Raw genomic sequence first — 15,100 nt, 5'->3', positions numbered from 1 at the left:
CTATTCCACTTGGGACTCAGCACTTAAAGTTCACCACTTGAGCCCTTATAACTATAAGCCAATGTAAACTTCTTTTCTTTATAAAGTATGAAGCCTCAGGTATTTCATTATAGTAATGGAAAATGGACTGATACACTTAATGACTTAAAAATAATGACACAAATATTTCTCTTTACTATAAAGCACTTCGGCATTACTATATTATTTTCCTTGGATTGACTTAGGTTTTGAAAGTGTACTGTTATTATGTAGTTAATATTCTCTACCAGATTTAATAACTAACTTTCATTCATTTTGTTTTCATAAGAAATGAGTCCTCAAAAATCAAACTGGTGGCACACACCTCTAATTCCAGCAGCTTAGAAGGCTCAGGCAGAAGGATTGTGAGTTCAAAGCCATTTTCAGCAAATTAGCAAGGCCCTAAGTAAGTCAGTGACACCTTGTCTCTAAGTAAAAAATAAAAAGGGCTGAGATGTGGTTCAGTGGTTAAGTGTCACTGGGTTCAATCACTACTATCAAAATTAAAAAAAAAAACTGTAATAAATCAGTATTTAACTTTATAATTTGGACTCCTTAAAATTGTGAAATAAAATGATATTCACACTCTAAATGTTTTTCATCCTTAAGTAAACCTAAAATAACTCTAGAGGTCATAATGATATTTGACAATGAACCTCATGCAAAAAAATAATCTTGTTGCTACAAGTACTTTAAGAATTCTAAGTACTGTGTTGGTTCTTATCCTTCTTAGCAAAGATAAGAGAATGTTGGAAGTACTTACACTCTAGTGACCTCGAAAAGAAAATAAACAAAAAGCACTAGCCTGGAACTTATTTAGGTTTTAATTGACGTTATCTTTAATGTTTGCTGAAGGGCAGGAAATGTCCCTAAGAAATTTAATTATTAGCTGCAGACATTTTTTCATTTGCAGGAAGTCAAAAATTATGTGAGGACTACATATTTTATAATACATATTTGTTATAGGAAATTTTATTTTTTTGAAACCATAGGATGCTTATTACTTAAACATTTATTGAAATCACTTGATCTAAAGACGGTTTAATGTATGAATTGTTCAACATTCTATAAAGGAACTTACCAGCCTTGTACAGATTATCCCACCACAATGTTAGTATCAAAGGCTTGTTAGGCAGCCTTTGGGCTTGGCCTTCCACTGGCAGCCTGCTTAAAACGAAGAGTGCTCCTAGCAGATACAATTCCAAATGCACCAGAAAGCAAGATTCTTCCATAAAAGCATAATTAGGGTTATTGTTATTGATCTTTAACTTATTAAAGACTTTCTCTCCAGCCTAGATTATTTATTAACAATTAAAGAATATTTTTAAACACAGGTATGAAAATAATCAGTCTTGCAGGGAGAGCGGTGAATAAGTAGACCATAAGGCAAGTATTTCAAATCTCTTTTAGGGCACAATTTTATATCTAATATGGTCAAGACAGGGAGGATTGTTGAATTTTGTGGGGCAGTGGATCTGGGAAGGGCCCAGGAGGGAATTTTGCTTGTTATTTCCCCTCTAAAAGCAGATTCTTTAGATCAAGCTTCTATTGCAATTCCCATCAAGATCATACACATCAGTATAGAAATAAGACAATAATTAGAACGTATTTTGAAAATTTATACTCTAATAAAATAGGAAATCTTGAAGACAGCAACAAATTTCTAGAGACATATGACCTACCCAAATTGAATCAGGAGGAAATAGAAATTTAAACAAATCAATTTCAAGTAGTGAAATTAAAGACACCATCAAAAGCCTACCAAGAAAGTAAAGCCCAGAAGGAGACAGGTTCTCAGCTAAGTTCTACAAGACCTTCAAAGAAGAACTAACATCAATCTTCCTCAAATTACTCCACGAAATAGAAAAGCAGGGAAGATTTCTAAACTCATTCTATGAAGCTAGTATCACCCTGATATCAAAACCAGACAAAGAGGCTGGGGATGTGGCTCAAGCGGTAGCGCACTCGCCTGGCATGCGTGCGGCCCGGGTTCGATCCCCAACACCACATACAAAAAAAACAAAGATGTTGTGTCCGCTGATAACTAAAAAAATAAATATTTAAAAAAAAATCAAAACCAGACAAAGACTCATCAAGGAAAGAAAACTTCTGACTAATATCACTGATGAATATAGTCACAAAAATTCTTAATACTGCCAAGTTGCATACAAAAACATATTAAAAAAATAGTGTACCATGATCAAGTGGGGTTCATCCCAGGGATGCAAGGTTGGTTCAACATATGATCAATAAATGTAATTCATCATATCAATGGACTTAAATACAAGAATCACATGATGATCTCAATAAATGTGGAAAAAATATTTCAAAAAAATACATCATCCATTCATGTTCAAAACAATAGAAAAACTGGGGAAAGCAAGAAACATACTTCAACATTGTAAAAGCTATGTATGCTAAACCCAAGGCCAACATTCTAAAGGAGAAAAATTGAAAGTATTCCCTCTCAAAACTGGAATAATACAGGGATGTCCTCTTTTACCACTCCTATTCAACACAGGCCTGGAAGCTCTAGCCAGAGCAATTAGACAAAAGGAAGAAATTAAAGGGATACAAATAGGGAAAGAAGAACTCAAACTATACCTATTTGCCGATGACATGATTCTATATTTAGAAGACCCAAAAAATTCCTCCAGAAAACTTCTAGAACTCATAAATGAATTTATCAAAATAGCAGGATATAAAATCAACACCCATAAATCAATTGTCTTCCACTATATCAGTGATGAATCAACTGAAAGAGTAATTAGGAAAACTATCCCATTCACAATATTCTCAAAGAAAAGAAAATGTTTGGGACTCAATCTAACAAAAGAGATGACAGACCTCTACAATGAAAACTACAGAACTCTAAGGAAAGAAATTGAAGAAGAGTTTAGAAAATGGAAAGATCTCCCATGTTCTTAGAAGAATTAATATTGTCAAAATGGCCATGCTACCAAAAGCAGTATACAGATTTAATGCAATTCCTATTAAGGTTCTGATGATGTTCTTCACAGAAGAAGAAAAAGCGGTCATGAAATTCATTTGGAAAAACAAGAGGCCCAGAATTGCTAAGCAATCCTCATCGAGAAAAGTAAAGCAGGAAGCATCACAATACCAGACCTTAAATTATACTACAGAGCTATAGTGACAAAAACAGCATGGTATTGACCCCAAAACAGACATGAAGACCAATGGTACAGAATAGAAGACCCAGAGAAAAACTCCCATATGTACAATTATCTCATACTAGACAAAGGGACCACAAATATTCACTGGAGAAAAGACAACCTCTTTAATCAATGGTGCTGGGAAAACTAGAAATCCATCTGTAAACAAACAAAAAATTAGTCCCCTATCTCTCACTCTGCACAAAACTCAATTCAAAGGACATAGGCATTAGACCACTGACCGTGCACCTTGTAGAAGAAAAATTAGGCCCAAATTTCCGTCATGTCCACTTAGGAACCAAATTCCTTAACAAGACTTCTAAAGTGCAGGAAGTAAAATCAAGAATCAATAAATGGGGGTGGTATCAAACTAAAAAGCTTCTTCACAGCAAAGGAAACAATCAAGAACATGAAGAGAAAGCCTACAAAATGGGAGAAAATCTTTGTCACCTGCACCTCAGATAGAACATTAATCTCCAGGATATATAAAAAACTCAAAAAACTTAACACCAAAAATAATAGTAATAATAATAATAAGAAGAAGAACCAATCAATAAATGGGCAAAGAAACTGAACAGATAATACTTTGCAGAAGAAGAAACATGAGTGGTCAACAAATATATGAAAAAAATGTTCAACATCACTAGCAATTAGAGAAATGCAAATTAAAATTACACAGAGATTTCATCTCATTCCAGTGACAGTTGCAATTATCAAGAATACAAAAGTAACAATAAATGTTGGTAAGGATATGGGGGAAAATGTACACTCACACATTGTTTGTAGAACTGCATATTGGTGCAACCACTCTGGAAAGAAGTATGGGGATTCATCAGAAAACTTGGAATGGAATTCTACTCCTCAGCATATACCCAAAGGACTTAAAATCAGTATACTACAGTGATGTGGCCACATCAATGTTCATAGCAGCTCATAAAGCAGGATATATAAGGTTCTTTATATATTCTGCTATATATCACAATAGCTAAGCTATGGAACCAACCTATGTGCCCTTCAATAGATGAATAGATAAAGAAAATATAATAGTACATGTACATATTCAGTCATAATGAAGAATGAAATTATGGAATTTGCCAGCAAATGGATGGACTGGAGATGATCAAGCTAAGTGAAATAAGCCAAACCCCAAACCAAAGGCTGAATGTTCTCTTTGAAATGTGGATACTGACTCACAATAGGCAGCAGGGGAGGGAGGAATGGAGGTTCACCTGATTTGGATGTGTGTGTTGCGGGGGGAGGGAGTGTGAATGGGGAAGGGAGAATGGATGGGAATAGGAGACAGTGTAACTCCATACCATGTACACCACAAGAATGGAAATTTATACTCCATGTATGTATGATATGTCAAAATATATCCTACTGTCATGTCTATAAAGAATATATATATATATATATTATATACACATTCATGTAGATTTACTTTAAGTTAGGATTTTATTTATGTCTAGCATAGACAATTTGTTCAAATCATATGAATTTCACTAAGTGAGCTCACTTGTATACCTAGCATAGAGCCTGATAAACAGAACATCGCTAGAACCCTATAAACCCACTTTGTTCTTCTCAGTCATTATCCAACCCCACATCCCCCTGGAAGGTCACTTTCAACCTAGCAGATTAGTTTCGCCTATTTCTGAATATCGTGTGAATGTACTTATATAGTACTAACTCTTTGGTATCTGGCTTCTTATCAGCAACAAATGATGAGTTCAAGTGACTCAGCATATTATTGCTTGTAATAGTAAAAACATTCTTGTTTTATTCACTATTCCATTTGAGGAATATATAACAGTTTGGTTTTCCACTCTATTATTGATGGCATTTCAGTTGTTTCCAATTTGGGGCTGTTATGAATCATTCTGTTTTATATATATATATATATCGCTACGGAACAAAAGTAATCAGTTTGAATAAGGAAAAGTCTGGCAGATAAGTTTTTTTCTTATTATTTTCAACTAAAACAATGAAGTTATGTTGGAGCAGATATAAACTTTTGGAATCTAACTTTCTAAAATCCTACAATATCTAAATTCCAGCTTTCTTTTCATAAAAAATGTAATCTCTACATAGCTAGCTCACCTATTGCTGCTGTAACAAATTACAAAATTTTACTGACTTAAGACAATCCAAATCTGTTCTTCCATGGTTCTGGAGATTAGAAGGCCAGATGGTTCTGACAAAGTCAAAATCAACATCAGGGGGGGCTCTTGAAAGCTGTAGCATAGAATCCACTCCTTTCCTCTTCTAGCCTACTTGTCTCCCAGTCTCCAGACAATAATCCCATCATATGACAAGACACGTCCTTCTCTGACCCTCCTGCCTCCTCTTTGTCTAAAAGGAATCTGTGACTACATGGAGCCTACCTGGATATCCAAAGACAATCAAGATCCTTTCCTGATAAGGTAGCATATTCACAGAATCCAGCACTGATATTCACTTTGAGTGAAAACAATACCAGAATAATTATGGTGTGATGATGTGTGTGAATTTTTAAAGTTTGAGAAACATTAGACCAAATTATTAAGTTCCCCATTACTGGATTCCTATTTTGTTACTAATGTTGGGGTGCAGCAGAGCGTCGGAGGGGAGAAACCACACAAGAGACTCACTTCATGCAATTGCAGGGGGGAAGTTTATTGAGGATCCTGTTCCAGCGCGCTGGGACTCTGTGACCACTCAAGAAGGGAGAGCGGCTCAGAGCCCAGAGCGGAGGTCAGGTGGAGCTTAAGTACACTTTTTGGAGAGGGTGGGGGGCTTTGCATGCATCAGAACAAATCATCATAAGGCGTGGGAAAATTGAACAACAATTCTGAAACATGATTAGTACATACATTGGCGGGAACAATTTAGGCAGAGATGATTGGTCATTTCTAAGTGGGGTACACATTTAAACTGATTGGTTCTGGGGCCTAGATGCATACGTGTCATGCTACCTAGAGCCCTTAGCTATTAATCAACCAGGGAATCAATGGAGACATTTACTAGGCAGTTCCCTCATTGTTCTAACAACTTTACAGGGATTACAAGTTCCGGGGATAGCAGAGGAATTGTAACAATAGACTTGTATGATTGTAACAATTGTCTTTTACTTTTTAGCCCAGGCCTTGTAATCTAGAAGCCTTACAATGCCCTAGTCTCTTAGACTTTAACTCAAGCTCTTGCAGCTTGGAATCAGCTTAGAATTTTGACCTTTACATTCCCCACTCCTTTTTCTAACTACTTTTAATCTTAAAAGTACTGAATCATAATTATTGGAAGGTCTCATTTTCCATTTCCACCAGTGGAGCATATTGCTGCCTGATTACCATGAGTTGTCCTGCGTTTCCTGGAATCAATTTCAGCATGGCCTCCATTTTAGATTTCACTCGGTATTAGATCCCGATTTGTCTAGCTACACTGACTACCTAACTTTAAATCTGGCTTCATTCCCCCCTCTAATTTGGGAACTCTTTACTGCTGTGAGGAAGGGGGACGAAGAGAATCTTTCTGGCTTCTTCAGGCTGAAAAGGGACGGCGTGGGGCAAGCAGTTCGGAGTCCCCCCTAAAAGTATCGGGTCTATCGAGTGATCCATGATAAAAGTCCAATTGAGGAGTAATAGGCTGGAGGGCCATTTGAGTGATGGTTGGTCTACAAGAGAAACAAGAATTCATTAGTACTGGAACCATATTGATGCAGCAATGAATGCCATAGCACAGGAATATGCCAATGAGTATGATGGCAAAGACAAAGACTAATAATGTTTTCCACAGGAAGTACCAAGAACCAGGAGCTAAGATATTGTTTCCACGACAAAGTTGCTGAGGACATGGCTTCCATCTGAGCATATAAATCTTTAAGGATATTTGTCACATTGCCAGAAATATCAGGAATGTAAATACGACAACCAACATCTAGGGTTACAGATATCTTTTTCCTTAAGATATAGTCTAATAATTTAATGCCATCTGATTCTGCAAAATCCTTTTACTAGTATGACCTCTGTGTCTAATAGAGAAATCTTTAATTTTACTACTTAGGGCTGGGTATCCATATTAGCAAACATCAAGCCTACCTGCCTTGGCTAGAAATAAAGGCCTTAGACTTAAAACTACTCTAGCAATCTCTTTGACAGTTATCAGGCATTTCTGTCTAAGAATCTTTTTTTGTAGCCTCCAGTTTACTTATTTTTGGAAGTTACATTTAACTATTATTATCATTTAAAATGTCCAGGAACAGCTGTGCTTTGGCTTTGACTGTCTTTGCTAAGTGTTTAAGATGAAGCAAGTCAAACTGACTTTGTTTCCACCTATTTATAACAGTCAGCTGAATTACCCTGGGGAGTCCTCGGGAACTTCACAGCAGCTTCTCAGTTCTGCTAGTGCCATTTGCGCTAGGATGGGTCCAGGCCTTGCTTGACCATGTGGCTTCCCTCAGAAGCATCAGGGATGTCTCCCTTTTTAATGACCCTCCTCTTTACAGCAAATGCACTGATTGGCTTTCTGTCCTCCACTGGTCTCATTAATCTCCCTGATCAGGAGGTTATGTGGCCTAGAGTTGCAGAGCCCTTTGGAAAAGTTCCCTATTCCCTGATTCAGACTGACTCAGAGGGCAAGAGCCAAGTTTTTAATTTTAAAACTTAATCTTAAACATCCAGCAAATAAGTCAACAGCCTTATATTAAGGGCACTGAACCTCAATATCTATCTCTCTATCTTGTAGGTGATAACTCCCCATCCTAAGTTAACCCAGGTTGTGAGCTCTTAAAGCAGTACCTCTTTAAAACATTAACAGGCAATCCTTAGACCATCTAAAAGCAAACTACAAAACAAAACTAACTAGGATAAAAACGTATTTAGTTTATGTAATAGCTACCTTGAATTTTGGCAGAGTTATACATTATAATCCCCTGTTTGAGGTCCTGGCAATCGTGACAAAAACCAGCTTTTGAACACAACCTTAAATGCACTGAAATCTGGTCTATTTCTTTCATAGTCACTTTTACATGTAGTGAGATGGGACATAGAGTTTTATCTCAAGTAAGGCAGGGCTCTTTATAAATCTTAAATACTATAGTTCTGAAGCTGATCTTTGCTTTTAGACATCATTTTACAAAGCCTACATAAACTATTGCTCAAGTTTACATGGACATTAGCTACCACAACATAATATCACACCTAAAACATGAATTAAGGGAAGGCTGAAAGCTTTTAACCTCTTGTAGGAAAGTAGCAAATACTTCTGTGTTTTACAATAAAACCTTTACCCAGATTAGGCTCTCATTGTCTTAAAAATACATTTAAATTATATCTCAGTGTAGAAAGTAACATAGAACTTTACATATCTTACTGATAACAAGTCCAGTTATAGAACACAAATGATAAATAAATTTCCAACATGTTTTTTTCTTTGAGCCTAAAATTACCATGCAACTTTAGAACACCAGCTTGTAAAGCTTTTACCTTACAGACTTGTATACCTGGAAGATATGAACACATTAGTAACATCACAATTACATTGATGATTTTATGCTAACCAAGTTTGGCTTTTAAAGAAATGACTAAGGGGGAGATGGCAGGGCTTGGATAAATGGCAGGCAACCCGTCTATTGGCAAGTTTTTTTCAGATATCATCACCAGCACCTAAAGAAGATCAGAGCAAATAAAAACAGAATGAAGATAAAAATTAGAGCAAAGATCAATTTATGGCAGAAGTTCCATGTTGGGGGGCTGACAGAAAAGAGACCAAGGACCATGAGGAAGCTTAAAAGGACATAAAGACTCATGAATCCAGGATGGCAGATTAAGAGGTTCTCTGAACTTGTTGTTTCCCGCTGTCCCATGTCTGCCGCATTCCATCGTGCCTGGTAGTGAGCTTCAGCACTGAGTGAATTGTTCTCTTGAAGATGCTGGGGGTCCATCGGTCGTCAGAGACTGGTAGTGCCTAAGCAGAAGCTGGTTGGAAGTTTAATTTGAGACTTTCTGCAATCGGATTTGAAGGAACTTCATTATTCAGAGCAAGAGAGCACAAGAAAGTATTGAAAAATAACAGTTGTTGTTTAACCATAGTTGTGTAACTTACTCAAAAACTTATACACATAACCAATTTACATAAACCTCCTTTATCCCTTACTTAAACCCTCTTGATTACTTAGTCACATAGACTCTCCTATCTAGAGATACAAATTTTTTTTATTAGATCCATACCTAGAACCTTTTAGTTTTTTTTTTCTTTTTATCTATTAACCTCCTTTTGTTCACATTTTGAAACAATACTTGCCAACCTTTGAATTTAAGCAGAGTTAACATTTTATTAGGGCCTTTTTTGAACACCTAGAGAAACTTATAAGTTTAATTTTAAGGACATCTTTACTTTTATCTGTTTACCCAATCTAAATTGAACCATTTGAATCACGTGAATTAAAGATATTTGGATCTATTTTTAATTTTTTTTATGAGCGCTCCTCATCTGTCAATTGTCATATCACTGCAGGATATATGGACATACACACATACAGACATACCAACATACAACACATAACAGGAGTGTGCACACATAACAATGATAAAGGCCTCGTAGCTTTTCGCAGATGAAATCTCCATTGCAAGGTTTTTTTTGTTTTTTTTTAAAAAAAACTCCACTGATCAGAAAAACATTAACCTAGGTCCTCAGTATCAGAATTACGAGCTCAAAAAAATACAGAATCTAAGAAAAAACAAGAGTCCTAAAAAAAAGATGACTGGCCAGTAGTTAGTAAATACCATACAATTTACTTCTTGGTTTGGTCTAGTTTGAGTTCAGGTAAAAAGACACTTTTACTCTCTTTTTTTTTTTTTCTCTTGGGCCTGAGCTCCAAGCTGCTTCTGTTTGCATTACAAATTTAAGAAGCAATTTCTAAAATTTCATATCTTTTTACACTAGAAAAACTTGTTCACATAAAACTAGAAATAGGATCTCTACCATCAGAAGAAATTTCTTTAGGACCTCTAAGCCACTTTGCTTTTTCTGAAGTTTTTAAAGTAGCATTAAGTTACATTAAATTTGCCCACACACTACCATGTATATCTAAAATTAAGCTTTGAAAATTTCTAAGACTGTTGGTATTTAATTATCTAATGTTATTGTAATAAGCCAGACCAACGTTTTAATTTAACACTTTTTCCTAAATCTTACACACTGAGAGAAACAAATACCAAATCATAATTTACTATTCTTGCTCAAATCAATGCACTGTATATCTAATGAAATCTCCTTAGGCTACCCAGTTCAAAAATTGAAACCCTTTAATTTTTTTTTATCCCAAGTATTTAAGTTTTTTAGCATGAACTTTCTGAAATCAAACTAAACAATCGCTTAAACCCAACTTTTAACTGCACCACATACAAACAAAGATGTTGTGTCCGCCGAAAACTAAAAAATAAATATTAAAAATTCTCTCTCTCTCTCTCTCTCTCTCTCTCTCTCTCTCTCTCTCTCTCTCTTTTAAAAAAAGAAAATATTAAAAAACTAAGTAAGCATGGTAATTTTTATGTAGCTAGATCATGGATCATATTTCTTTCTCTTTTATTTTAGTATGCAGGTTTTATTTTTATGGAGAAAATAAAAAATATATTTTTAAGTATTTTAACTTCTAGAGGCTACATAAAAATTTTAATAGTTGGCTTGTAATTTAGCAATAATTTTTATAAACCTGTGTGTACACGAACATACATAATCAGAATTTTTAAGTGTTTAGAGAATATTTTTAATTCCTCCTTAATCCCTCCCTCTAAACATTCTTCTTTCTTGGTTTTTCTTTTCTTAAGCTATAGAAACAACATCTTCCCTTTTGTTCAAGCCAAAAATCATAGAAAAATCATCAGTTTTCTGGCTTCTTCCCACATCTTCCAAAAGCAGTCCATCAACTGCAGTCAACTCTAGTTCTAAAATAAGTTCTAAAACCATCTATTTCTCTTCATCTCTATTGCCACCACTTAAGTCTGACCCAACATTTTACAAAAGAATGAATTGCAACCCACTGATGAATTGGGAGATCAGTTCAGTGGATGACAACCAGAATTTCGTCTTTTACAGCAAAAGAGAATAGAAAATCTCAAAGCGCATCCCTCATGTAAGAGTATCTCACAAATTTTTTGTTTGTGTACTGAGTCACCACATAAAACATGTTTCTTCCTGTGATTTGTCGGTGGGGGGGCGGCGAGTGTTTGAAAGCCTAGATATAAGCCCACATTATTTCTTACCTGGACTACTTAAAACCTGAATGCTTATTCTGAGCATGATGAGAAGCCAGACACCTAGGGTGGGCCAAGAAGCCCAATATGATCTGACACTCGTTTGTCTGTACAATCTTTTATCTCCCATGCTCCTCACTAACCACATTCCAATCACTCTGCTCTCCTTGTTGGACATACCAAAGTACCCCCAGGGAGTTGGCACTTGCTGTTTTCCCTGAACAGAATGTTGTTCACCACACTTGCCTCTTCCTTCTGGTATTTGTGCAAATGCTGTCTCCACAAAGTGCCTTTCAAAATGTCCCCTGATCTCCACTTCTCTTCTTTCGTGCCACCAATTCTTGTTTACTGCCCGTCTATTTGCTAGAATGTAAATTCTAAAACAGCAGCACCTTCCTTGTCTGCCTCCTTCACTGACCTATCCATAGAGCCTAAAATACAGCCAGAACATGAAACATACTAAATAAAAAAGTTTCTGATTGAGTGACTTACTGAAAGTGAAATACTGTGCCAGATGTGGAAATCAAAGATAAAAACATATCTTACAGGATCATTTGACGTATTCTATGCTTTCCCCTGTTCCTTATCTTTATTTTAGCCCATTAGAGCTTGCTATAACAAAACACCATAAACTGAGGGATTTTGAACAAGAGAATTTAATTTTCTCATAGTTATGGAGGCTGCAAAGTCCAAGACCAAGGCATCAGCAGATTCAGTATGTCATAGAGGCCAGCTTCCTCACATGGTGGAAGGAACAATGGATCTCTCTGAGGTCTCTTTCATAAGAGAACTAATCTCATTCATGAGGGCTCCAGCCTCATGAATAATCACCTCCAAAAGTCTCACTTCCTAATACCACTACCTTAGGGAGAGGATTTCAATTTTTTAATGGGATGGATTGAATTTTATTCCCTTCCGACTCCTAGTATCCTATGGACAAGGCCCCTGACAGTTTTATTCACTGTTTAAATCCCCCACTTTTTATGCCACCAATTCTTGTTTACTGCCTGTCTCTATTTGCTAGAATTTGCCTTGCATAGAGGATTGGTGTTATTTAAGGAAATGACTGAGATCTGGAATTTGTAACAGATCCAGCACACAATAGTGAACGATTTTCCAGCAGGTTTCTGCCATCTAGGTTAAGCACAGAAAATGCAATCATTTGGTTTGGTCCAGGGTAAAGAGATTTAAGAGTTGAAGCTAATGGTTAAAAAATCATGAAAGGGATCGACAATGGAGTGCAGATTTCTTCTGGTTTCACTCTTTATATAAACAAATTAGATCCCTTTAAAAACAATTCAAACATAAAATTTTTCATTTTGTAATGTAGTTTTAAAAAAAATTAAAATATTGGCACAGCAACTTCCTCACTTTCTTCTTTAACATATGAATCCCTGTTATTATTTGCTTTAGCTCATTGTTATGCTAAGGGATTATCCATACTTTTCTCCAGATTCATTTCTTCCATTACTTTCCATCATGATATATTACCTTATGAAAGTCCCTCCATAGATTATAAAACCTGGAATGAATCCTCTATAGTAGATTGGCCTGCTAAATTTTATAAAATTTCAGGAAGTAAAGTGTACCACCCAATGAAATCACAGACAGCAAACATTGTTATGATAATAATTCCCTCATGCCAATTCATCCTTGTTTGACTCTCCAGAAAGTTCCCAGCAGTCTATGGGTAGGTTCACTAAGAATAAAGAAAGCTTATGGGGTCTTGATTACCCAATACTGAGTCAACCAAGGTAACTGATCTATAAGTGATGGACTGACTTCTCAAAATAATGGAGGATTCAGATGTTTTTATTTTTGCGAGAGAGGAATAAATAACTTATTACATTTTTATTATTTATCTATTTTCCATTCTGATCATTATATTTTGTGTGGGGAAACAAAATGAGTTCTATGTTTGGATACCAACATCAAGATATATACATGTTCCATAAGTTAACACTTGGAAGAATATTTTAAAAATCAACTTGGCCACAAGTGCAGTGGGAAAGTACATCATTAAAACTTTATCTCTTTCCCCTAAGAATGCTGAGAAGCACTTAGCAAATATTATATTCAGCCTTTTTGGCTAGTTTCATTGATTGCAAGTGATACCATCTCCTCTTACAAGTAAGGGAGATGGAATCATAAACAAGTGGACTCATGAAGGGCATACAGTCACAATCAAAATTAGAATTTAGGCTGCCTCCAAAAATTCACACAACTGAAAACAGTATTCTGGAATTGCTATCTGATAGGAATTAAAACCTGCCACACATTGGGCTGTATCTTAAACCTGCTTCTAATTACCGTAACAATGAATGATGGAATTTGAAAGAAAAGGGGTCTTCAACTCACCCAGTTCAACTTCTTAGTTTACAATTGGGGAAAAAAAAAAAAAGAAGAAGAAAAGAAAAAAAAAACCACCAGCAAGGTGAAAGTGCTTTTCTAAAATGATTGCCAGTGGGTAGTAGAGCAGGAGTTGGGGTCCCAGTCTCTTATCTCCCAGATGAAAAGCCCTCCCACCATGTTATTCCAACTATCAAAGTCTGTGCTCCAGCCCAAACAGTGTGCCCTGCTTCCACTACTTGTCACAGTCATTGGGGCAGTGAACTCATTTCTTTGACCTCAAGGCTGAAAGTACACAGAGCAGCTCTTCTGTGGCCAGAAAAGGTTGTTCAGGACAGGAAGTGTTAGGATATCAGCTGTCAATCAAGAGTGAGTTTATTTATCCTGGTTGTTACAGAAACTCACTTGACAATCTAGCAAACATTTGACAGATGATAAAATAATGAGTTTTTTCCTCTCCCTTCTACCTGGACATTTACTTGTTTTTGTTTTTAGAGGGGAAAGAACCAATTTTATTAATACATAGTATTGAGAGTGAGTAGGACACAGATTCATGAGTGGGGAAGGGACTACATACTAGAGGTGCAGCCAGTACACATGCCTAGGGCTGGAGGAGCTTGTGGCAGACAGTGGCACCCACCTCGTAGAACTTTCAAGTGGACAATGAGGTTGAGTAGCTAATATAGGGTGATATAGTGGAGAACCTTAAGTTTGGTTTAAGGAATTTACATTTGAATGGAGTACTGGAAGTTCTGAGCAGGGCTGTGACAAAAATTAAAGATAAATGACATGGCCAGTAGCACTGTGATAGATGGGGGAGAGAACAGAGTCAGAGAGACCAATTAGAGACTGTGTGGTACTCAATGAGGGTACACTTTCAAAGTTCCTCTCTATTTCACCTCTTGACAATTCACAAATGAAAACCTAATAGAATCACTGCAGCCTCCACCCATGTTTAGGACACACAGCTGCTTCTCCTCCACATTTAGACTTTTGCCCCTTCTTTCACCGACCCCAAACTGCCTCACCTAAGGAACCAGTTCCACAGCAAGATGGAGTCTTTTAGACTCTCAGCAGCCCCTAGCTCCTAGACCCACAGCTGAAACTGTGAACAGAAAAACAGAAAAAAAAATCATAGAAAACCTTATTATTTGACCTCTGACCATCTTTCTAGACTTTTCATCAACTCTTTGACTTGATGAGCTGAACTGACACTGGGAGCCATGAGTTATGGGTCAGAAAAAAGAAAACTGAGAGAGTTGCAAGGAAACCATGAGTCCGTAGCCTGTCAGGAACCTGGAATGCACCAGAGGATAAGGTAGCAGCAAGTTA

General features: G+C 36.4%; 1 long non-coding RNA gene across 1 annotated transcript; it reads right to left on the bottom strand.

Moving 5' to 3' along the window:
• Positions 1-5,821: 5,821 nt before the first annotated feature.
• Positions 5,822-9,607, bottom strand: LOC144368150 (uncharacterized). The gene is made up of 2 exons (XR_013427929.1): positions 7,525-9,607; positions 5,822-6,840 (listed from the first exon to the last, which is right to left on the bottom strand). It is a non-coding gene; the product is annotated as an uncharacterized LOC144368150 (long non-coding RNA).
• Positions 9,608-15,100: the final 5,493 nt, after the last annotated feature.

Source organism: Ictidomys tridecemlineatus, chromosome 11 (assembly GCF_052094955.1).
Source record: "Ictidomys tridecemlineatus isolate mIctTri1 chromosome 11, mIctTri1.hap1, whole genome shotgun sequence".
Taxonomy (NCBI): domain Eukaryota; kingdom Metazoa; phylum Chordata; class Mammalia; order Rodentia; family Sciuridae; genus Ictidomys; species Ictidomys tridecemlineatus.
This window is presented reverse-complemented; position numbering and strand designations above follow the sequence as displayed.